This window comes from Pseudophryne corroboree, chromosome 3 (assembly GCF_028390025.1).
Source record: "Pseudophryne corroboree isolate aPseCor3 chromosome 3, aPseCor3.hap2, whole genome shotgun sequence".
Classification (NCBI taxonomy): Eukaryota; Metazoa; Chordata; class Amphibia; order Anura; family Myobatrachidae; genus Pseudophryne; species Pseudophryne corroboree.
The window spans coordinates 399,287,359-399,313,667 of NC_086446.1; the positions used below are offsets into that span (position 1 = coordinate 399,287,359).

The 26,309-nt window shown below is 45.4% G+C and overlaps 1 pseudogene; it reads right to left on the minus strand.

The window, feature by feature from the left end:
• Nucleotides 1-21,052: 21,052 nt before the first annotated feature.
• LOC135057830 (m7GpppN-mRNA hydrolase-like) lies at nt 21,053-22,308 on the minus strand (annotated as a pseudogene).
• Nucleotides 22,309-26,309: the final 4,001 nt, after the last annotated feature.

The window sequence follows — 26,309 nt, forward strand, 5'->3', positions numbered from 1 at the left end:
AACCACATCAGCCAAAACTCCAGACCCCTGATGGTAGGTCACGGTCAATAATATGCTTCTATTGTAAAAAGTAAGGACATTTTGCAAGGGACTGTAGGAATAAAGGTACACATAACATATACCGACCCCCTAGACCAGGATATGAACCACACTACAATTCACATAATTGGGATCAGGGACCACCTAGGAGAAATTATGAGCCACATGCAGGGGAAACAAGGAGGTACCCACCAAGGAGAGATTGGCAGACCTCCGAAAATTCTCAGCTACCCCCCTCACATATTGTAGCTGCCAATGCGCTGCGGGAGGGTTCCAATATACAATAGGGATTGGGCCACACCTGTAGTCTGCAGCCAGTGAAATTGATTGCTAGCCTTGATAGCGAACCTGAGGTCACGGTTGATGTAGCTGGTGTACCATTACCATTTCTTGTAGATACAGGGGCGGCAAGGTCAGTGTTGAATTCCACATCAGGTATAAAGCCCACGGGAAAAATAATTTCGGCAATGGGAGTAACAGGAACGGTGCAACAATACCCTTTGAGTAGACCTGCAGAGCTTACGATAGGGCCCTTGCAAACCAAACATTCTTTTCTGTTGGCTGCATAGGCTCCGACTAATCTACTCGGCAGAGACTTATTGTGTAAAATGCGGTGTGTCATATATTGTACTCCTGAGGGTGTCTTCTTGGATATACCTGAGAACCACGCTCAAGAAGTGCAAGATATATTAGACACCCCTCAAAGGCTAATGTCGCATTCTACTGTTATAGACAAGTGTCCATCAAAGGTAGAGGAAATGATCTCACAAATACCGGGTTCCCTTTGGACCAAAGATGGACAAGACACTGGATTGATGGCAAATGTAGCTCCATAGTAGTAAAAGTAAAAGATGGTAGGATAGCTCCAAAAATCCCTCAGTATCCTCTGAAGCCAGAGGTAGAATTAGAAGTGTGCCCCGTCATAGAGCGGCTGCTACAGCAGGGCATCCTAGTCAGGACGTCCAGCACCGCCAATAGTCCCATCTTCCCTGTGAAAAAGAGTGGGGGGAGGGGTTACAGGCTAGTGCAGGATCAAAGGGGGATAAACAAGATAGTTGAGAGTCAATTCCCCGTAGTGCCCAATCCAGCTGTCATCCTCATGCAAATACCCTCTACTGCAAAATTCTTCACTGTGATTGACCTCTGTTCCACTTTATTTTCTGTCCCTCTTCACCCTGACAGCCAGTACCTTTTTGCCTTTACATACAGGGGAGTACAGTACACCTGGACTTGTCTCCCCCAAGGTTTCATTGACAGCCCAAGTATTTTCTCCCAGGCTTTGCATGACTGTTTACAATCCTTTCAACCTGAGAGTGGATCAGTACTAATACAGTATGTTTATGACTTATTGTTGTGTTCTGACTCACTCAAATCAACTTTGAAAGACACGAAACAGCTTCTGTGTTAGGTTCCTGGTGCTCAGAACAAGGGAGATGTTGCATAGTGAGTCCTGAGCACCAGAACGTGACGCTGAAACGAGGTGTGGTGTGGAAATAGCCCCTAGCACCCTACCTCCGTTGTTTCACCCGTGTGGTCCGTTCACGCCTGAGTGACTATAGTTTCTTGGGCCCACGGCAGCCGCGTTTGAAGGGTGGATTAGGTCTGCCCAACTCCGATGCCCCCAGGTCTTAGATTGAGACAAGGCGTGAACCGAGACAGGATAATAACAAGGGGACCTCTAGCTAAAACAAACAGAAGGCTAGGGGCTACTAACAACCCTAAACCTAAATATATGTGCGGCACGCCGCCAAAGGAAAATAACAACAAAGGAAATGCTGTCCACTCGCCGACACAATACCGTTGTGTACCGGCGGTGACAGCACAAGCAGAACCCTCTGCAAAACACCAGAAACCAATTATAACCAAAGAATACTGCGGCCTGAGCCGACGGACGCGGCAAAGCCGCTACTCACGGAACCGGTACAAATACTGGCAAACGGACAGGAACCCCCAATGTAGCCGACACAGACTCTCAGAACTGGAGGACAGGCAGAATCCCAAACGACAGACCGGTGGACACCAAGAAGCCAGATATTCGACCAGGCACAGACAAAGCCACAGGACTCCTGGACAGGAACGCTTCACGGCAGGACACAGGATCAGACACTGGAATCGACACTGGAATCGACACAGGAACCGACACTCAAAGCAGCTAGACAGACACTGCTAGACAGGAGCTCAGGAACTGGCAGGGACTAGCTCAGAACTCAAGAACTCTGGAACCCAGGAACCTGGAAATCTGGAAATATCACCAGCGTCTGTGAATTGCACTGAGCCAGCATATAACAGAGAGTCTTAATTAATTATGTCGTGCAGCTGCCCTGCTGCACAACTGAGAGGTGCAATCAACAGACAGGTGAGGCTGAACACATGGGAACAAGCTGCAATCACACAGACTCACCACTGGCAGCAAACAAGAATCTTCTTAAACCAGAGCAATGGGAAATCCTGGCCTGCAAGACTACTTATAAACATAAAATAGGAATGAACCACTACCTGTGGTTCATAACAGTACCCTCTCTTTAAGTGTGGGCTCCGAACACCCCATGACACCCACGTGGAACAGAAACAGAAGTATAACATTAAATACATAATCAAAAATGCAAAACAGGAATGAGCCACAGCCGTGGCTCATAACATTACCCCCCCTCTTGAGGAGGGGTCAAAGGACCCCAAAATTCAGACTTTCCAAAACAAGGGATACAAAAAAAAAACCTGACACACTGGTCTAGCAGAAACAAGCTGTGACAACAGCTTGTAACAGTGCCCCTCCCCCCCCCCCTTGACGGTGGCCACTGGACACAAGACAAGGAAAGAAAAAAAATCTTTATTTTTATTTTTATTTTTTTAACAAGGCAAGAGTCAATAATCATTTCTTTTTCTTCTTCTTCTTATTTTTACAAAGTTCTTGAGGTCTGACCAAGGTAATTCCCCAAACATTGTCTGAACTGATGGTACCTCCCAGCAAGGCTGGGTTCAAATCAGAGATTGGTTTCTTAACCTTGGGAGCTGAACTTTCAGGCAAAGTACTACTAAAAGAAGAAGAGAGAAAAGCACATCCTGCAGTCAAAACAATGGGCTGAGACTCTTGTGGCGAATTTACAGAAAACGGTGAACTCTCAGCAGATAAGACAGGTGACCTAGAGGAACCTGAACCAATTTCTTTGGAACCATATCTCTTAATAACTGCATCACTGAATGCCGGGGGATCCTGAAGAATGGGATCTTCAGCTTTCATTAGGCTGGTTGCCCACTCAAAAGGCTCTCCTCTAAAGGAATATATCAGATAGAGCACAAGGTTCTCTGGAGTGATGCCCAGAAATGGTCTAAACAACAAAATGGTGTAATAGTGTTTGTAAAGCGCCAGAAATTGGACTAAGTCCCCATCAAAGATTATAGATGTTGAGATCTGCTTCCTTCCCATCTGACTGACTAGAGTGCTTTGCTACGACCTGGTCACTATTGACCTTACTCGAGGCTAAGACTTTCTGAACCCCACCTGGGGCAGTGACTTTCTGAACCCCACCTGGGGCAGTGACCCTCGGAACCCCACCTGGGGCAGTGGCCCTCGGAACCCCACCTGGGGCAGTGACTTTCTGAACCCCACCCGGGGCAGTGACTTTCTGAACCCAACCCGGGGCAGTGACTTTCTGAACCCCACCCGGGGCAGTGGCCTCCGGGAACCCCGCTGGGGCAGTGGCCTCCGGGAACCCCGCTGGGGCAGTGGCCTCCGGGAACCCCACTGGGGAAGTGGCCTCCAGGAACCCCGCTGGGGCAGTGGCCTCCGGGAACCCCGCTGGGGCAGTGGCCTCCGGGAACCCCGCTGGGGCAGTGGCCTCCGGGAACCCCGCTGGGGCCAGCACCTCGGATTCTTTTACTGGGACCGGGCCGTCGGCCTCCCTCACTGGGACCGGGCCGTTGACCTCCCTCTCTGGGACCGAGCCGTCGGCCTCTCTCTCTGGGACCGAGCCGTCGGCCTCCCTCTCTGAGTCGATAATTATCGAAACTTCTCCCGGGACTAAGACTTCCGGGACCTTTGCTGAAGCTATAACCTTCAGAACCTCCACTAACGCTATGCCTCTTGAGTCCTTTCCTGGGGAAGCGACCTCTAGACCCTTCTTTGGGGCTGCGTCTCTCGAGACCCCACTTGGGGATATTACTTCAAAGATCCCTTCTGGGGTTTTGCTTCTCTAGTTCCCTTCTAGAACTATGGTTTTAGACACCTTCTCTGGAGTTGCGCTTTTCAAGTCTCTACCTGGGGTAACAGCTTCTGAGACCCTTCTAGTATTGACACCTGAGCAATAATATTCGATGTCCCTCTATAACCTAGAGCATCGGGTACCGCTCCAGGACTCTGGGCATCGGGCACCGCTCCAGGACTCTGGGCATCGGGCACCGTTCCAGTACTCTGGGCATCGGGAACCGCTCCAGGACCCTGGGCATCGGGCACCGCTCCAGGACCCTGGGCATCGGGCACCACTCCAGGACCCTGGGCATCGGGCACCACTCCAGGACCCTGGGCATCGGGCACCACTCCAGGGGTTTGCAACTCTGCTTCCACAGGAAAATCAAGAGAGGAGAGAAACATTCCCCTTTGGTTCCTGAATCTATAATGGGGCTCCCTAGCCCAAGGACCCCAATTATAGGACAGAGTGCATTTTAGTGTGGGATGTGTGACAAGTACCTCTGCCACAGTAGAGACAGGAGTAGGTCTTGTATCCTGACTCAACTTGGCCAGAGGGCAGGACTTGTCGCCACACTTTTGCTTGCGCAACTCACAGGTCTGCAGATAGTGGCCTAAACCCCCACAATATAGGCATAAATCTAAGTTTCTGCGACGCAGATGCTCCTCTTCTGAGAGCCTGGGCCGCAGAAAACTTTCAAACTTTTTCTCTCTAATTAAACCTGAGGATTCACTTGTCACCATACTGTGAACAAGAGTCTCTTTAGAGAATGAACTCTCAAGAACTTCTGGCAAAATAAGCAAAAGTTTGGTCAGAAGGTTTTGCAGTTGCTTTAAGGATTGCTGCAAAACTTCCAGCCGCTCAGGTTTCAAAGCACTGAAAGCAGAGTTCAGGGCTGAGAGAGACGCCTGCAGGGCTTGCATAGTTTTCATAGGAGGATATTAAACTAGACTAGACTAGACTAGACTAGACTAGATTTTTAAACTAGACAAGTCTGGATTTTTAAACACCGGACTGGATTCTGCACACTGAATTCTAGATAGGACTGGATTCTAAACACCGGACTGGATTCTGCACACTGAGTTTTAGACAGGACTGGATTCTAAACACCGGACTGGATTTTGCACACTGAATTCTAGACAGGACTGGATTCTAGACAAGACACTGGACTGGGCCAAAAAAGAAAAAGTTTTATTTCTTGTTTGTTGCATGGCTGGTGATAATGTTAGGTTCCTGGTGTTCAGAACAAGGGAGATGTTGCGTAGTGAGTCCTGAGCACCAGAACGTGACGCTGAAACGAGGTGTGGTGTGGAAATAGCCCCTAGCACCCTACCTCCGTTGTTTCACCCGTGTGGTCTGTTCACGCCTGAGTGACTATGGTTTCTTGGGCCCACGGCAGCCGCGTTTGAAGGGCGGATTAGGTCTGCCCAACTCCGATGCCCCCAGGTCTTAGATTGAGACAAGGCGTGAACCGAGACAGGATAATAACAAGGGGACCTCTAGCTAAAACAAACAGAAGGCTAGGGGCTACTAACAACCCTAAACCTAAATATATGTGCGGCATGCCGCCAAAGGAAAAGAACAACAAAGGAAATGCTGTCCACTCGCCGACACAATACCGTTGTGTACCGGTGGTGACAGCACAAGCAGAACCCTCTGCAAAACACCAGTAACAAATTATAACCAAAGAATACTGCGGCCTGAGCCGACGGACGCGGCAAAGCCGCTACTCATGGAACCGGTACAAATACTGGAAAACAGACAGGAACCCCCAACGTAGCCGACACAGACTCTCAGAACTGGAGGACAGGCAGAATCCCAAAAGACAGACCAGTGGACACCAAGAAGCCAGATATTCGACCAGGCACAGACAAAGCCACAGGACTCCTGGACAGGAACGCTTAATGGCAGGACACAGGATCAGACACTGGAATCGACACTGGAATCGACACAGGAACCGACACTCAAAGCAGCTAGACAGACACTGCTAGACAGGAGCTCAGGAACTGGCAGGGACTAGCTCAGAACTCAAGAACTCTGGAACCCAGGAACCTGGAAATCTGGAAATATTACCAGCGTCTGTGAATTGCACTGAGCCAGCATATAACAGAGAGTCTTAATTAATTATGTCGTGCAGCTGCCCTGCTGCACAACTGAGAGGTGCAATCAACAGACAGGTGAGGCTGAACACATGGAAACAAGCTGCAATCACACAGACTCACCACTGGCAGCAAACAAGAATCTTCTTAAACCAGAGCAACGGGAAATCCTGGCCTGCAAGACTACTTATAAACATAAAATAGGAATGAACCACTACCTGTTTCATCTTTCACAAACGGGACACAAGTTTTCAAAGGATAAGTTGCAGTTGTGCCGGACCAGGGTCAAATATTTGGGACATTGCTTGACTCAAGGACTTAGACACCTCACTGCTGATAGAATACAGGCGATTCGCGACATGACTCTGCCACAAACTCAGCAACAGATCCGCACTTTCCTTGGAATGTGTGGGTACTGTCGAAACTGGATTCCATTGTTCTCTATACTGGCTTTACCTTTGCAAGAAATGGTCTCTTCGAACAAACCAGAACGGATCTCGCACACAGATGAGTCTGAAATGGAGTTTGAGAGAGTCAAACAGTGCCTATCACAGGCACCTGCATTAGGTATGCCAGATAATGAGAAGCCCTTTGAATTGTACGGTACAGAAAGTGCGGGGTGCGCGTCAGGGGTTTTAACTCAGAGACATGGTGATGCCAGCAGACCGGTAGCTTACTACAGTGCACAGTTGGACACTGTAGAGCGGTCTCTCCCCCACTTGCTTGCGAAGTGTTGCAGCGATAGCTTTGCTGGTATGTAAAAGTGAGGACGTAGTCTTAGGACATGACCTGACCATTCATACACCTCATGCAGAATCAGGTTTACTGAACTCAGCCCAAACCAGACATGTCTCATCTGCTCAGTTTACAAAGTGGGAATTATCACTGATGGCCCCGGTAAACATCACCATTAAGAGATGCAGCTCACTAAATCCTGCAACTTACTTGCCAAGTGTGCCTGGACAGGCACAAAGGGTGGAGGATGAGAATGTTGGTGAAGGAAGATTTAGTGCAGACTCTGATATGCATGATTGTATGGAATACCTGAATCAGACTTTCACAGCGAGACCTGACATCAGTGACAACCCACTGGAAGGAGTAGACTTTACCTTCTACACTGACGGTAGTTGCCACAGACAGACAGAGTCAGGAGACTTGTGCACTGGATATGCAGTTGTAGATGACGAAGGTATCATAGAAGCTGAACCCCTGGGCCCACCGCACTCAGCACAAGTTGCTGAGTTGGTCGCCCTAACCAGAGCGTGTGAATTGGCCAAGGATAAGTCAGCTAATATATACACAGATTCTAGGTACGCCTTTGGAGTAGTGCATGATTTTGGGGCCCTATGGCGCCTCAGAAATTTCATGACGGCAGCTGGCACACCTGTAGCGCATGCGTCCCACATTAAAAGGCTTTTGACAGCAATACAGGAACCAGACAGAGTGGCTGTTAGCAAGTGCAAAGCACACACTTACAACCAAGACCCAATTTCACTTGGTAACAGCCGGGCAGACGAAGCTGCTAAATCAGCAGCAAGCACCCCCATACAAACGAACATCACATCACTGATGACATTTAACATGATCAACACACAACAATTAATCAAAATGCAAAATTTGTGTTCCCTACAGGAAAAGGCAGTCTGGAGGGCAAAGGGGTATGGCCAGGAGTCCTCAGGACTGTGGACAGGTGGACACGGTAAGCCAGTGGCCCCCATAACATATCTTCCAAGCCTAGCTGAGGCGGCACACGGTCTGACTCATTTGGGCACAGAGGGTATGTGCAAGTTGGTAAGAGTCTACTGGTGTGCGCCAGGATTCTCTTCCCATGCAGGTAAGAGAGCAATGACATGTTTTACTTGCTTGAGGAAGAATATTGGAAAGACAATACCAACAGAGCCATCCCATATCCCTCCTACAGATGGACCTTTTCAGGTAATACAAATCGATTTCATACAGTTACCACCCTGTAGGAATTTGAAATATGTGTTAGTTTGTATTGATGTATTTTCCAACTGGGTAGAAGCGTTCCCTGCTGCCACAAATACTGCTACGTTCACTGCAAAGAAAATTGTGCAGGAATTTGTGTGTAGATATGTTATCCCTAGAATAATTGAATTTGACAGGGGTACCCATTTTACAGGTGAAGTCTTTCAGGTCATGTGCAAACTGATGGGAATTAATAGCAAGCTGCATACTCCGTACCGTCCACATGTGAGTGCAAAGGTAGAGAGAGTGAACAGCACTATTAAGAACAAGCTGAGCAAATTAATGGCTGAGACTGGATTGTTGTGGCCAGAAGCTTTGCCACTAGTGTTGTACAGCATCAGAACCACTCCCAGGTATCCACTTAACTTATCACCCTTTGAAATTATTTTTGGTCGACAACCTCATGTAATGATAGACCACCAGGATGATTTGAAATGTAATAATGAAGTGACTGTTAAATATTTGGTTGGGATGAGCCAGCAGCTGAGAAATCAACAAATAAATTTAAAGCTGGTGATTCCTGACCTACCGAACAGTAATTGTCATGACATTGAGCCTGGGGATTATGTGATGATTCGAAATTTCTTATGCTCAGTTTTCCTCATAGACAGGTGGGAAGGACCATACCAAGTCTTGTTAACCAGCACGACAGCATTGAAGGTCGCCGAAAGAGAGACTTGGGTCCACTCGTCCCACTACAAGAAGGTCACTGACCCGGAGAGAACTCGTGACAAAGTAGTTTGGTAACTGTGAGTTCAGAGTGAACTGTGTGTTCAAAGAGCAAGGCAAAGAGACACTAGAGTGTTTGTTCCGGGAAAGTTGAGAGGCAGGACTGTTGAAGGGCATCTGAGCACAGAGAGCAACAAGATCTAGAACGGTTGTCGCACCATTGTCTTTTTTCACCTCCCCCTGCATTTTCCTTTCTTTTCTCCTTCTTATTTTCCTCCTTTCCCCTAACAAAATGGATAGATCACAAGAGACTGCATTTCGGGTTCTGTTAGTAATTCTGGTTTTGATCAGAACAGTTTGTTTTGGTGAGGGTCCCAGAGAGGTCGAGCAGGGATCTAGAATGGGTTCTGATGGCGAGTATAAATTTGTAGGATCTCAGGAGCAGCACATCACTCGAGTAAAGGCTGGTATCAGTAAGCACTCTGGTAGTCATGGAGCTTGGAGGCACTGTGAAGGGATATTGTCTGCTGAACTTGTATGCCAAATAGCCAACAGTGGGAGGTATTTTCGGTATAGGTATACCCGTGGAAGCAAGACCATGTGGGTTGGAAAAGTACTGTCAGGGTATTGTGCTCATATCATCCAGCCCGTTACTTGTGCTGAGCAGATGGAAGAACTAGAGATTGGTTTCTTTAATTGGAAAATTTGTAATATGGTGATGTTATATTTTGTCCCCTATGTTCTCCCAGATGATGCCTATTTCATATGTGGGAGGAAGGCGTACAAGTGGCTTGCCCCGAGCTCAGAGGGATTGTGTTATATTGGGAGAGTACTACCGGAGGTCATGACCATAACCCATGATAAAATCAAAGACGTTCACTGCAGGGCTCAGGCTCCTTATACTCATACTCACTATGAACACATCATCAAGAGACACCTCATAGATAGGTCAGAGCACGCAACCTCTGATTTGATCCACGAATCCACCGGGATTCAGTTCCTTCTCGCATTAGACATTACCCGTACTGCCAGAGGAACTATAAATTATAGGTATATCCATGCGCTAGCGAACTTGATAGATAATATCACTGAGCTGTATGACGACACCTTCAGGTATACGGGAAGGGAGTTACAAGCTTACAAGAAGGAACTGATTCAGCACAGGATGGTCCTTAATTATGTCACAGCCGTGACAGGTGGGTACTGTGTTACTCTGGCAACTCAATATGGTGTGAAGTGCTGTACGTATATTACAAACAGCACTGATGACCCAACGGAGATCATCGATCAAAAGATCGACGATATCTTGCAGTTGAAGTGGGAGTTCAGGAGGAAGCACAACCTTACCTTAGCGACTGTGAGTAATGAACTGACCGGCTGGGTCTCATGGTTGAACCCACGCAAATGGTTCTCAGGTTTAGGAGAGTGGGCTCAAAATGTCATTATGAGTGTTGGGAAGTTTCTCCTTTGTATCCTGGGAGTTGTCATAATTATTGGTTCGATATATAGGTGTGTTCAAATTCTAATGCGGCGCAAGCACGGCACAAATTTGATGAGTCTAAGGAGCGAGGGTGCTGTTATAGCAGCAGATTTAATCTACGACCCATCCATAGAGACAGTGTTATGATAAGGATTGCAAATGAATTTCATGGCATGTTTCTTTCACCCGTTTTTCTTTGTCTCCCCCTCTGCCCAGATACATCCATCCGGAAAAGACGTCAGCCCTACCCAAAATGTTTATGTGAATGTATTTTTATATGTGTCTTATCTTCATCTCTGCAACCTCCAGCTAATGGCACACATAGTCGACAGGTGATATCCACATATACTAGCACTCACATATGTTTCCCCCCCCCCCATGTATCATCAACTAAATGTGCACCCCATTTGTTGGAACAAGAAGCCGAAAAGAGCTCGGTAGTGTTTGTTGGCCCATTTACAGACCCTTAATACGGGATGAGAAGGATTTAATGTATACTTTGCAATACCTCGAAGCTTATGTAGAACATATACGGCATGATGATACATGCCCCTCAGACATGGATTCATACATACATGCTTTTACTATCCCACTAGGTCATACATTTCCCACCTACAACTCTCCCCCTACCATCCAAGCTTCTGTAGATATTGTATAGATATTTTTCTGTTTATTGATTAGATAGTGGCAGTTATTGGTGACTGCCAAAGGGTGGACTTTCAAAGTCGAAAAATATTGCAGTACACACATCACGTACAAACTACACACAGATGGTCTCCGTGCGTGTACTTGTACTGCCGTGCGTGCGCATATTCGCAATTTGCGTATGGTCACTCCCGCGGTCCTGCGCATTAGCGCGTGGTATGAGTATTTACAGTAGAGTTTGTGAACGCATGGAAAAGCCATCAAACCACATTACATATTTAATCCAAATAGTGCACAATGTACACAGTCTCCCTGCACCACACCAGCAAGTTACAACAGTTTAAATGGTATCAGAACAAAGGGATTCACCTTTACAGGGTAGGAGGGTACAGAACAAGGTTATAAGGTGGTGTTTGGTATCCAGCTGTAGGGTATTTTAAGGGTAATATTCCGATGTTGGTTTGCAGCAGATCGCACGTTCCTGCGAATAGTTATGTGCAGGAGCAGAATATAGATATAAACTGTATTTACTATACATTAGGTATGCAGCGGGAACCCAGAGGAGACCACCCACAAGTGCATCTGGAACAGACATCGCCCACCTATTCAAACCAACCTATGACCTCTCCTGTACTGTAAATGACCATCCCTGTGTCCAATGGACAAAGAGATTACAGTATCCATTGTGTTAAGTTTTGGAAGATTGTATAATGGAGCCAGCTGCAGGCCTGGTCAGAGACAGACTCTAAAGGTAATCTATCTAGATGACTGAGGACCAGACTGGGTAGCGCGGCGAAAACCAAACACGTATGTACCATTGACTGTAGCCATTATTCTATTGTATTGTATTGCTTTGTTATTGTAACCCCCTTTCAGTAATGATATGTTGTGGTATCGGAACCCGGCATTTTAAATGCAAACTGGTGTCGTGTTTTCCTTTCCCTGCTAAGGTTTAAAGTATATTACTATCACATGCATAGCTGTTAAGGGTTCATGGTGTATCTTTGGGTGTGTACGCTCTGAGTGTACTTTGTACAGCCAGCGCGGCGTTTGTACGCAAAGTACGTACACGGTACGGGCCTCTGTACGCTAATGGTGTAATAAGTACGTAGATTGAGGATTAAGTAGAGCGGCCGCAGCAGCTCCATTTAAAGTGTATGAAATGTCTTTTTAAAGTGTTGCTTTTAGTCCTGTATGTAAATCAGCATTTACAGGACGTTTTCTCCGTTTTCTGCAGGCTGGTGTGGATGCGAGCCTAAGATTGGGTTCAATCAAGGTTCAGATTTCGGCCTTGTCAGTTTTCTTTCAAAAACAATTGGCCGCCCTTCCAGAAGTTCAGACGGTCGTGAAAGGGGTGCTGCACATCCAGCCTCCATTTGTGCCTCCAGTGGCACCATGGGATCTTAATGTGGTGTTGCAGTTCCTTCAATCGGATTGGTTTGAACCTCTACAGGAGATAGAATTGAAGTTTCTCACTTGGAAAATGGTGATGCTTTTGGCCTTGACATCCGCAAGGCGGGTGTCTGAGCTGGGGGCCTTGTCTCACAAGAGCCCTTACCTGATCTTCCATGAAGATAGGGCAGAGTTGAGAACTCGCCAACAATTTCTTCCAAAGGTGATTTCGTCTTTCCGTATGAACCAACCTATTGTGGTGCCAGTGGCTACTGACACTTTCACTGAGTCAAAGTCTCTTGATGTGGTCAGAGCTTTGAAATTTATGTCGCAAGAACAGCTCGGATAAGGAAAACAGAGGCTCTGTTTGTCCTGTATGCTCCCAACAAGATTGGGTGTCCTGCTTCTAAGCAGACTATTGCGCACTGGATCAGAGGGACGATTCAGCACGCTAATTCCACGGCAGGATTGCCGATACCGAAGTCGGTAAATGCCCATTCTACTAGAAAGGTGGGCTCATCCTGGGCGGCTGCCCGGTGGGTCTCAGCATTACAACTTTGCCGAGCAGCTACTTGGTCAGGGTCAAACACGTTTGCAAAGTTCTACAAGTTTGACACCTTGGCCGATGAGGACCTCAAGTTTGGTCAATCGGTGCTGCAGGGTCATCCGCACTCTCCCGTCCGTACTGGAGCTTTGGTATAACCCCATGGTACTGAAGTAGACCCCAGCATCCTCTAGGATGTATGAGAAAATAGGATTTTAATACCTACCGGTAAATCCTTTTCTCCTAGTCCGTAGAGGATGCTGGGCACCCGACCCAGTGTGTACTTTTCCTGCAGTAGTTACTTTGTTGTAGTTACACAAGTGTTGTGTTACAATTATTTTCAGCATGTTGCTGCAAATGGTTCATGCCTGTTGGCATGTGTTATGTTGAATGCCATGTTGTGCGGCATGGTTGAGGTGTAAGCTGGTATGAATCTCACCGTTAAATTAAAAGTAAATCCTTTCCTCGAAATGTCCGTCTCCCTGGGCACAGTTCCTATACTGAGGTCTGGAGGAGGGGCATAGAGGGAAGAGCCAGTTCACACCCTTGAAAGGTCCTAACGTGACCATGGCTCCTGCGGAACCGTCTATACCCCATGGTAGTGAAGTGGACCCCAGCATCCTCTATGGACTAGGAGAAAAGGATTTACCGGTAGGTATTAAAATCCTATTTTTGCTGTGATATGAATTTTGTGGTAAGTGATATTTTAAATAAATCATCATTACGTCCCCACATTAATGTGGAAATGTAATTGCAATTTAAATGCACTGTATGTTCAGCAGAAAATATTAATATTCTCCTCTAATGCTACATACCACCAGGCTGTGCAAATTCACAAATATAAACATATCACTGGAATCTTGTCTGGTTCCAGTCATTATTCTCACCAAAGTCATGTAATAGATTAATACTTGGAAATGTTATTGAAGAATTTTTGATTACTCTAGTGCAGGGGTTCTCAAACTCGGTCCTCAGGACCCCACACAGTGCATGTTTTGCAGGTAACCCAGCAAGTGCACAGGTGTATTAATTACTCACAGACACATTTTAAAAGGTCCACAGGTGGAGCTAATTATTTCACTTGTGATTCTGTGAGGAGACCTGCAAAACATGCACCGTGTGGGGTCCTGAGGACCGAGTTTGAGAACCTGTGCTCTAGTGTACAGTACTTTGAAATAAAATTGACCTCCACTGAATGATGTCAAAACAATCCGCTGAGACTAGACAGGTGATTAACCAGGGCAATTCTGTACACATATTACTTACAGTTCTACAGTGAATTAAATGTCATATGGCTGGCAATACCTCGCAGCAAGGGTCCAGAGGTCTTACTTTCAGTGAGCATGCTGTGTGTACCTAGAGATCTATGTCTGTCATACAAAATAAAATCACTGTGCAATAAAACACATGTTTTTTGAAGCAGAAAAATATGGCTACCACTATAAATAAGTAGATTATTAATTCCCAAGCAATACTATTTGTGTGATGAAGAATGAATAGGAAGAGTTTGTAGTATCAGGGAAACTGTTTTTTCTTGGTACGGGGACTGTAACGATAACCGAGCTGGCTGATTGCATTATGGCAATAGTGACATGAGGAGATTGATGGAAACTGAGAGTATTATGACTGTAATAGGAAATACTGCAGGATAAATGGAACTTGGGGAGATCTGTGACATACTCTACATATCTTTAGACGAGCTGGGCATGCTTTGTTTTTTTTTACAGCAAGGAAACTACTGTATAAGTAACACATATATTGAGAAGTTAATCACATATACAGTAACTCCCTCTTTAGCTCATATCTTTATTTTTCTTCTGATGATATGATTTTCTTTTTTCATTTTCTCACTGACCTCCATTACATTGCACAATTGCACTACACAATAAAACAATCAGCAAAGTAATGTCACATATCCCCTACACAGTATACTTAAAAGTTTAAAGCCTATCTTGGCATCTTCCTTGTCATCAGTTTCTAGTGTAAAAGTTTTGATTTTGGACTTAGCTGGGTACACACTATGGAATTATTGGAATTATTGGATCGATCACCCGATAATTGTGCCATCGACCCAATAATTGTATAGTGTGTATGCAGGAGCACTAGCCTCAAGTGCAGGTACAAGGGCAAGCTTGCATTTGTGTTTCTCCAAGTGCCAGCTTGTCTTTATAGCAGGACCATGCTGGTACCTGTAGTTCAATATAAAAAAAATCACAGTTTTATTGAAATAAATAAAAAGACATGCGCACGTTTAAAAAAGAAAAGAAAAATAAACATTTATTCAAAACAAGCAGAAGTAGTCAGGCACTGTCCATCTACTTCTGTGACATCATAAGTTGGAGAGAGGTTGGGTCTGCTTTGAAAATCAATTTATGTGACTATTTACCTGGTTTATGTTACATATTATTACATAATTGAAGACTGAACAATTTGCCTTTCCACATGATTCCTTACTAAATAGGCCACATAGGGGGTCATTCCGAGTTGTTCCCTCGTTACCGATTTTTGCTATGATGAGATTTGTTGCAAAATGCGCATGCGCATGGTACGCAGAGCGCACGCGCTAAGTTATTTTACACAAAACTTAGTAGATTTGCTGGTGTTCGTGCGGTGCTTTTCAGTCGCACTGCTGATCGGTAAATGATTGACAGGAAAGGGGCGTTTCTGGGTGGTAACTGAGCGTTTTCTGGGAGTGTGCTAAAAAACGCAGTCGTGTCAGAGAAAAATGCGGGAGTGGCTGGAGAAACGGGGGAGTGGCTGGCCGAACGCAGGGCGTGTTTGTGACGTCAAACCAGGAACTAAACGGACCGAGCTGATCGCAATCTAGGAGTAGGTCTGGAGCTACTCAGAAACTGCAAGAAAATATTTAGTAGCAATTCTGCTACTCTTTCGTTCGCTATTCTGCTAAGCTAAGATACACTCCCAGAGGGCGGCGGCCTAGCGTTTGCAATGCTGCTAAAAGCAGCTAGCAAGCGAACAACTCAGAATGCGGGCCATAGATACTATTCAACTACCAGAAAGCAGAGCAGTGAGTAAATACTGTTACATGAACAGTGCAGACATCTCACAATTAAACAATAAAAAAATGACAGATTACTCAAACAAAACAACACTTTTTAGATCAACTTGATTTTTTAATTTTAATAACATGTTCTACGGCATTGTTTATAAAAATTGTAAAAAAAAAAAATTTTAAACTAGCTTACTAGGCGACCCTGTCTGCATGAGCTGACATCTATCACATCCAGCAATGAAAGCAATGAAAACGCGTCTTCAGAAGACACTGCTTAGCTACTAACTTTTGTTTACAAACACACAATACTATAAGAGTATTGACAAACTACTGAAATATGACAGCAGAGCAAGAACACTCAGATAAACTGATAAGCCAGTCACATGGCTAACTTGGAACTGTAGAACAACAATAGAAATAAACAAGTTTTCTAATGGCATTTTGTACGTAAAAAACAGCACACATAGATATATAAATTACATATCTACAAAAATGATTTAGGTATATTGGGGCTAATTCAGTAAGGATAGCAAATTCTGCTAATCAGCAGAATTTGCTATCCTTTGGATCGCATGCTGGGGGCCGCCCATCGTTGGGCAAGGCCACCCAGCATGCTGACCGGCGCCTACCCCCTTGATGAAGCAGAAATTGCGATCGCCTCGCAATTTCTGCTTCATCGTAAAAAATCTTGATGCCTCCTGCCGGCGCAGCTTAGCTGCGGACACAGGAGACCCGGTGCCATCTTACCCAATGCGGTGGCTGCGTGTGATGTCACACAGCTGACGCAATCATGCTCCCACATGCCCCCGTTCGCACTGCATCACCAACTGTTCGAGTTGCTCCACCCCCGCAATGCTCCATCTCCTCCCTAGAAACGGAGCATTGCATTCCCCCCGCCCCCGCCCGCGACCGCCTCTGCCTGATTGACAGGCAGAGGCGATCGCATTTTCTGCAGCCCCCCGCAGAAAGTGCGGGTGCATGCGCAGTACAGGCACTGCGCATGCGCACGCGGGCCCACCGCACAAATTCCAGTTTGATCGTGATTTGCGATCCAACCTGAATTAGCCCCAATGTGGACTACTGGTCAAGGTTTTAGAATACTCACATTTTTCCAATTTAATGTTTCAATATACTCTGAAAGCATAGGACAAATAAACAATTTGAGATAAAAAAAAAAAGAAATCGATTCATTTTGTTTAGCAAAGATTATTCAAGTGTAAATTGTTAACTCCTCAAAGTAGCATCCTTTTACAGATATAACCACTCAACACAATCCTGGCATACATTCTACAATGAAAATCTAATTTTGAACGAGATGTTCTTCCCAATACTGTTGATTTGTTTTCACCCTCATGTCAAGTTAATCATAAACCAACTCGATGGGGTTTAAGTCAGAAAATTGCACTGAGCTTCTCATGAATTGAAGCTTACTAACTTGCACTTTTCCTCTAAGATAGTTTTGACATAGCCTGGAGGTATGTTTTGGGTCTTGATGTATGGAGAAACCTTGACCACCTAGGCATAGATCAAACAGTACTGCATTGTGCTGCAAAATGCTGTTGTAGCCCTTTTGGTTTAGAGTGCCAGTAACTATGCAAGATGCTGAATTGGGATCCAGCTAAACTACCCCAGACCATCACGCTTCTTTTTTCATATTTAAGAGGCGTTGTTTCCCTGTTATAAGCAGTGCCCTTTTAAATTGTGGGCTTAAACACACCAGAAATTCAGCTTTCACAATCCACCAGTTAGTAAATAAACCACACATACTGAGGAACCATCGTTTTGCATTCTTGATGGTGCACAGGGGGGGTCATTCCGAGATGATTGTAGCTGTGCTAAATTTAGCACAGCTACGATCATTCACACTGACATGTGGGGGGACGCCCAGCACAGGGCTATCCCACCCCGCATGCCAGTGCCGCCCCCCCCCCCGCAGAAGTGCAAAGGCATCGCACAGCGGCGATGCCTTTGCACTTCAAGAGTAGCTCCCTACCAGCGCAGCTTTAGCATGCTGGCCGGGAGCTGCACATCGCTCCCTGGCCTGCAGTGGCTGCGTGTGACATCATGCAGCCGCTGTGGCCTGCCCCCCATTCGGTTCGGCCACGCCAGCGTTGGCCGGACCGAACCCACGAAATGGCGGCCAAACTCCGCCGTTCCGCCCCCCCGCCCAGCAACTGCCTCTGCCTGTCAATCAGGCAGAGGCGATCGTAGCGGCCCAACGACCTTCGGCCATCTGGCATGCGCCGGCGCAGTGCGGCGCCGGCTCATGCACAGTTCTGACCCGATTGCACCGCTGCGATAAACTTCAGCGTACGATCGGATCAGAATGACCCCCAGAAATCCTAAATGAGGACCCAAAGATTTATCATTTTGATTCATAAGACCACCTTCCCATCAGTAGTCCACGTGCTATGCTACATTAATTTTCAGTTTTTGCTAAACTAAACTTTTTTTTTTTTAATGTCCCGTTTTGCAGAAATTTTCATTAAAACATGTTTCATAAAACATACTGTAGAAAAAATATACAATAAGTGTCTAGGTTTCCTTTTGAGGATTTCATTTTAACTTAATGTTGTGCTACATATCAACTACAAAATACATCCAGAAAACAGATCACCTACCAGAATAGAAGTCGCTGTCTAGAGCTGCACACCTAATGAGTTCCGTAACAGACGTGGGGGTCATTCCGAGTTGATCGCTCGCTAGCAGTTTTTAGCAGCCGTGCTAACGCATTGTTGCCGCCCACCGGGGAGTGTATTTTCGCTTTGCAGAAGTGCGAAAACCTGTGCAGCAGAGCGCCTGCAAATCTTTTTGTGCAAAACAAGACCAGCCCTGTAGTTACTTATCCTGTGCGTTGATTCTAACGATGGAGGGACGGCTTTTGACGTCACATACCCGCCCAGCGTACGCCCAGCCATGCCTGCTTTTTCCCCGACACGCCTGCATTTTTCTGCACTCCCTGAAAATGGTCAGTTGACACCCAGAAACGCCCTCTTTCTGTCAATCACCTTGCGGTCGTCTGTGCGATTGGAATCGTCACTTGAACCAGTGCAAAACCACAATAGACTTTGTACCCGTATGACCCGCGTGTGCATTGCGGTGCCTACGCATGCGAAGATTAGCCATTTTTTACACTGATCTCTGCGCAGCGAACAACAGCAGCTAGCAACCAACTCGGAATGACCCCACATGGTCATGGACACAGTGCTACTCTCAGAACTATTTGTATGAATGATGGATAAGTATATCAGTGTAGAGCAGGATCTGGGAATATTATAGGGTGATGTTTACTCCACAGGGCAAGTTGTCCATACAGTACATAAAGACATAGCTTGGCTGAATTTGGTGTCTCGGTCTCTAAATGATCACAAAGGAAAGCGGTACATCCACACCAATGTTCTTTCAGTCTTCGCTTTACCTTGATGTGATGAACTAAGGGGTGCATGAGCTGCTAACATAAACACTAGGTGGCAGACAGACCTGTACCTGTTTCTTTTACAACAGAACCAAGCTGATTGGTGACAGGTTAGAGCACAGTCTCAGGAAACGATTATATGGGTGTCATGAGTAATACAAAGCGGCTGCTACCCACAAAGTGGGTGACATAATTAGATGGAATCAGTACGATTTACCAACGGTCAGGATGCCGGCCATCAATATACCAACAGCAGCATCACGGCCGCCAGTATGCAGGCAGCGGGGTGAGAGCAAAGAGGCCCCTTGCGGGCTTGGTGCGCTCGCCACGCTGCTGGCTCGGTGCGCTTGCCACAGGTTCTATTCCCACTCTATGGGTGTCGTGGACGAGTGGGAATAGTCCTGTTGTGCTGGTATTCCAGCTGCCGGCATTGCCAGCTGTCGGGATTCCAGCATCGGTATCCTGACCGTCGGGATCCCGACATCCGGCAAATTAAACGTTTACCAATTAGATAACCTAGGCAAAGGACATACAATCTCCGCAAAAACAGGGACATTCCTCCTAAGTCTTCTCCAAATCTCATACTGTACACAACAGCAGAAGAATTAATTGCTTGCAGTAGACATAAAGTGGACTGATGTGCTTGATCATTACCGTCAAGTGTGTAAATACAGTGTAGGCTCAATGAGAAGATCCACATTGAGTCCTACTATAGTTAAGATTACATACACACTTATATTTTCATTATTTTGGCATGCTTTGTATAGAAGATTACAGGGACAGACAGAAACAGTGATGACCGTTCAACCCTGAAAAGACATACCCACTTTATACATGACATGGTCAATGTCTGCTAATCCGCAGTAGATATTACACAAGGCAACACAAGCACATGACCGACAAGTGATTGCAGCAAGGCTGAACTCTTTGACTATGCATCCAGATTACATTCAAGCTACAACTTAAAAACTGATATATATATATATATATATATATATATATATATATATATATAGTTTCTATGCCTTCCCCACCTGTGGCTCAGGTGTGTCTGGAAAAGGACGAGAGGCGGCACTCCAAGGACTTAAAAAAACTTTTATGTGCAAAACATAATGCAAAACAGGACAATGAAGTGCAAAAAAACAAGAAAAACATGGAGGTCTTACACTTACATATATATATATATATATATATATATATATATATATATATAACCAAATGTCACATCTATGTCAGGGAGAAGAGAAGAAAAGACAGTTTATTAATACAAACTACATCTAGACAATGCCCACTGAATACATATGACAGGAGAGTAAAACACCGAGAAGGTGCTAGTGTGTATAAAAGTCAATATTGCAAAAACAGTGCAAGAAGAAGGAAAAACCACCAGCCACAAGTCACTTACAATCACATAGGGAACATAACCAGGTAGCAAGCCATGTCCATAGGACAGACCTTTTCCAAACCACCATAAAATCCCTGCACATCCTGAAAAACACCTGAGGAAAGTAAGGCTTGATTAAACCTCGATCCCGGCTGCAACATGACGCAGCACTTGTGAGACTTGTGCAGCTGCTGGTGAATCAGAGATCGAAGGATTTCATGATGGCATTCCTGTCAAATCGGAAGTCCAAGAAGGCTTTTGAATAGAAGGGGTACGGCACGATCCCATTGTAAGCTTCATCCTCAGAGTGACTGTACTTCTGTCCTTCAGAGAGGTAGCATGCTTCAAATGCAGAGTCCATTTCAAACGTCTCATGGAGCCTCTATGGGGTAAGTTTTCGCTCAGATTTCAAAACACTATTTTGTCGCTTGGCTTGCGAATTGTGGACCCCATTTGCCTTCTTCTTTTGGTTTGGAGAGTCTTGATGCTGTTTCTTACCGTTACTCCTCAGGTTTTGATTGTTAATTTTAAGAATTTCTGACATCTCCACTGGATTGAAATTAGTATATGGCTTTTGTTGGATTTTGGCCTTTGCCCACTGCTCTGATAGAGAAGGCTCGGAAAAGTGAGGCATACAATGCATTTTAGGTTTTGATTTCTCTACATTAGGTTTTGATGGCGTACTTCCTGCAGTGGTAAATCCATTGTCACTGTCTGAGGAGTCACCTAGTCTCTGGTGTAGCCAGTCCCGCAACGGTCTTACAAAAGATATGACTATAAAAATCTTGTTTGGAACCAATCCTAACTTAACTTGGGAGCCATATAATTTTTATGACAAGGCAGTTTTTCAGTTGGAAACCTCTCAATGTTTCTGATTTCTCGTCTTGTTTTGGGTTAAACTTGGTGTCTTTTGGGACTCCAGGAATGATGTACAAATGGGTCAACTGGTCATTGATCTTCAGTTCAATGTAATCATTATTGCACATGCAATCTTTGATATCAAAGCCTGTCTCTTCAAGTACCTCTCTTGCAGCACAGTCATGTGGAGTTTCCTCTTTATTCACTTTTCCTTTTGGAAATTCCAAGCCAGACTTTGCTATATGCCCTTGGACAAGCAGCACATTGTCAAGTGTCTCATCGAGAATAATCGCATCATAGGTGGGTACTCCCATTTTGTATTCCTTCCATTCATCCAAAACCCTTTGTACATCTTCACCATTGGGAAGTAAAAATGGGCAATGCTGTAAAAACTGCTTTAGCGAAGTCTCTTATCCCACACTGAGGCAGGCCTGGAAAGTTCTGCATACAGAAGTCCAAGTAAAACCAATGGACCAGTTCCATCTGAAAGCAAACTCTGATTGCATTGTCTCTTTCCTCATTGGGAATGTGGAAAATAAATTGGCTGCACAGATCATCCAACAGCCCATCGGGAGCCTCCACTTGCTTGTTTTCCATGTTGGACACAGGAACATCCCGGAGACAGCGAAACCCAGGAGCGTGCGAGGAGCAGCGGGAGACGGGGATGGGAGGACAAACTTTTTTTATTTTAACCTCTAGCAGTTTACCGCTTAACTTTGTATAATTTCAGGCTATTCACTAGCATTGAATTACTTACATTTCAATAAAAAATGGAAAAAAGGGCATGTTCTACATCATATGGCCAGTATTGAGCTGCATGTGGCCACCATGACAAAGATCCAGTGACAGATCTGGTACAATTTTGTGGAGTACACTCCCTCTCATAACTGCGAGACTTACTGTGATTCTGCCATAAACTGCACGAAGGAGGAGTTCTCACCCATAACTAACATGATCTCAGTTACTAAACATAGCTTATGCCTCCAATATAAGCCCATGAGACAACTACAGAACACTGTATAGAGACAGAATGGTAAACAGATGCAGCATATAACTATATATTACATATATTAAATGAACAGTTTCCGATGTTACAAGCAGAGAACCCAAGAAGACATACTGTAAGAAATATATGTATAGAACCACTGCACAATAAGAGTGTGCTATGTTTGGCTACTAGGTGATCATGTGACACTCACAACCAGCAATGGATAATCTAGGGGCCCATTTATCAACGAGTGATAAAACTTGTTACGTATGATAAATGGCACTCCAGGTTATCAGCTCCAAATTGTCATTTTTCAAACACATGACAGTTAGGAGCGGAACACATAACAGTTATGAGCTAATTGGTTGGAGTACCATTTATCATATGCAACAAGTTTTATCATTCACAAAGAGTTTTTTCACTTGTTGATAAATGGCCAATCTAGAACCGGTAATAGCGATGCGCGGGCATACACACGGAGCAATGTGTGCTACATTTCCAAGCAATCTAGTCAGATTGATAAGAAATTAAGCAAAAATCGTTACATGTGTACCCCCCTTTAGTCTCTCCTGGATAATAGTGTTAAATGATGCAATCTCGCAGAGTAGCACAGCTTTTTTGAGACCTGAAACTATAGTGAGGGTGAGGAATCTTAGCCAAATACAGTATGCTATATGTCATTTAAGTTGTAAACTGTTTTTAAAGCATCCCATCTAATGTAACACAACAGTGTTTATGTAACGTGACAAATCTCATGTTATGTAATTCAACCGTGATCTGAAAGTACCAGATTGTTTCTTTAAAATCTTAAAGAATTTTATCTCTTTGTTATTCTTTGGCTCTTATCAGAGAGCTGTTGCTCCAAGCAATTTAATTAATATCTGTCAGTTTGCTATGATTTATCATTAGTAAAACAGTAGTTCTTGCTGTACAGATACATTCAGGATTAATCAATCAATCTTGAAAGGGTTTATTTTTTCCGCTGTCATTCAGTTATTTGCCCTTCCTTTATTGTGATGACTTTAATCTTATCTGACACAGTAGTCTGGAGAGTTTCAGCAGTGTCAAAAAGTTCCATAAAAATTAAACTTAAGAACAATACATCGTTTGCTCTGAGGATCTGTTGAAATAAGAAGAGAAAAAAGACAAAAAATTACATTGGCTTCTCAGGAATGAATGTTGACAGATATGACATTTCAGTACTGAGGTTTCCTTGTTTATATAATGGCCCCAGCATGGAAAAAAGGTAAAGTTGTCAGCTGCGGTGTAAGAAAGAAAATATTGACTATGGTAGAAGTTACATTTTTTAACTGTTCTGTATATTTAATATACGGTACCTACTGTAAACCGCCACTTGTAAGCAAAATAGGACCTAAGCCATAAAGCAGTAAGATAGACCCTCTGAATGGCAGCTGGCCTGACCAGACCGAGGCACTGTGCATATTATAATCAAATAGCCAAAAATTAGACTAAGGGGAAAAATAGCCAAAAATTAGAGTAAGGAAACATTATAAACATAAGGGAGTGTCATTTAAAATAAATGTATATTGTATTTAGTGATGTCACTGGTTCAAGTCCATGATATATTAAAGTGCCAACAGCACCTACACAAAATCAAAAATCTGAACGGACAAGCATTAGAGATTTTGCATTTACTAGCATGAGCTCAAGCCACCATGAAATTAGCCATCTACTAGTATATATATAGACAAATCTATTTGTCAGATTTTGAAATTGGACCATGTGTCAGAGACTGTGACCAGCACATTATCTTTAAAACAGCCCCAATTTGCAAACAAATAGGTGACTAAAACCACGTACTGCAATATTGAGCAGCGATAATGGGACCAGGGGGTTAATTCAGACTGTATCGCTGCAGCAGCGATCGCAGTCTGAATTGTTTTGTGAAGTGCGCCTCACACCCTGGGAGCCCAGTGAGATGCTAAAAGCATCTCTGGGCTGCGATCGCCTCTGCCCAATTGACAGGCAGAGGCAGTCACTGGGCGGGAGGGGGCATGCCAAAAGGGCTTATTCAGAGCCGATCGCTGCACCAACAGCGATCTCACTCTGAAGCCCAAAGCTTTGGGCTTCAGAGTGCTGATTGACAGGCAGAGGCGGTCGCGGGGCAGGAGGGGTCATGCCAACGTCGTTAGAACGCCGTTGGCAGGACGCGGTCCAGGCAATGCAGGCGTGACCATTGCGGAGGTGTCATGTGGCAACTGCATGATGTCACACGCAGCCGCTGCGAACCGGAACGCGGTGGGTAGCGGCCTGCCAGCACACAGGAGCTGCGCTGGCAGGGAGCTACTTGCCAGGTTCAAAAGGATCGCTGCCGTGCTATGCTTTTGCACTGATGCGGGGGGGGGGGGGGGGGGGAGGCGGTAGGGCCTGACATGCGGGGTGGATTAGCCCTGTGCTGGACATCCCCCTGCATGTCAGAGTAAATGATCGTAAATGTGCTAAATTTAGCACATCTACGATCAGATCTGAATTAGCCCCCAGAATCCATAGCATAGATCTAATTTTCAGTAATTAAAAAAAATGAGCAGCAGTCCCTTCCTTCCACAGTGTTATACCAGACAAGGGTAGACAGCCTGCACTTGTTTCCACAACAACATGAAGGTGATGAGGTGGTGCCTCTATGAAGGTGGGACATAAAAAAGCATGCTTACACATAACAGCCACAGTAGTGTTCCTTACACATGATGTCTCCAGTATAGTGCCAAATGCACATAATGTCTACAGTAGTGCAGTGCCAGATAGACATGACATGCCCTCCAACAGTGCCAGATAGACATGACATGCCCTCCAGCAGTGCCAGATAGACATGACATGCCCTCCAGCAGTGCCAGATAGACATGACATGCCCTCCAGCAGTGCCAGATAGACATGACATGCCCCCCAGCAGTGCCAGCTACAAATGATATGCCCCCCAGCAGTGCCAGCTATACATGATATGCCCCCCAGCAGTGCCAGCTACACATGATATGCCCCCCAGCAGTGCCAGATGCACATGATATGCCCCCCAGCAGTGCCAGATGCACATGATATGCCCCCCAGCAGTGCCAGATACACATGATATGCCCCCCAGCAGTGCCAGATACACATGATATGCCCCCCAGCAGTGCCAGATACACATGATATGCCCCCCAGCAGTGCCAGATACACATGATATGCCCCCCAGCAGTGCCAGATACACATGATATGCCCCCAGCAGTGCCAGATACATATATGCCCCCACAGTGCCAGATACATATATGCCCCCACAGTGCCAGATACATATATGCCCCCACAGTGCCAGATACATATATGCCCCCACAGTGCCAGATACATATATGCCCCCACAGTGCCAGATACATAAATGCCCCCACAGTGCCAGATACATAAAAGATCCCACAGTGCCAGATACATAAATGTCCCCACAGTACCTGCTGTGCCAACGGTGGTGAGTCGGCGACGAGGAAGGGGGAGTGCTGTGGGCTGTGGGCCGCTGGCGGACTAAAGCTAAACTATTCAGCGTGCACAGAGCAGTTTAGGCTGCTAGCAGGCTGGCTCCAGGCTCAAATATGGTGGCGCCAGCATGCAGCGACCATTAAGGGTGGCGCCCTGC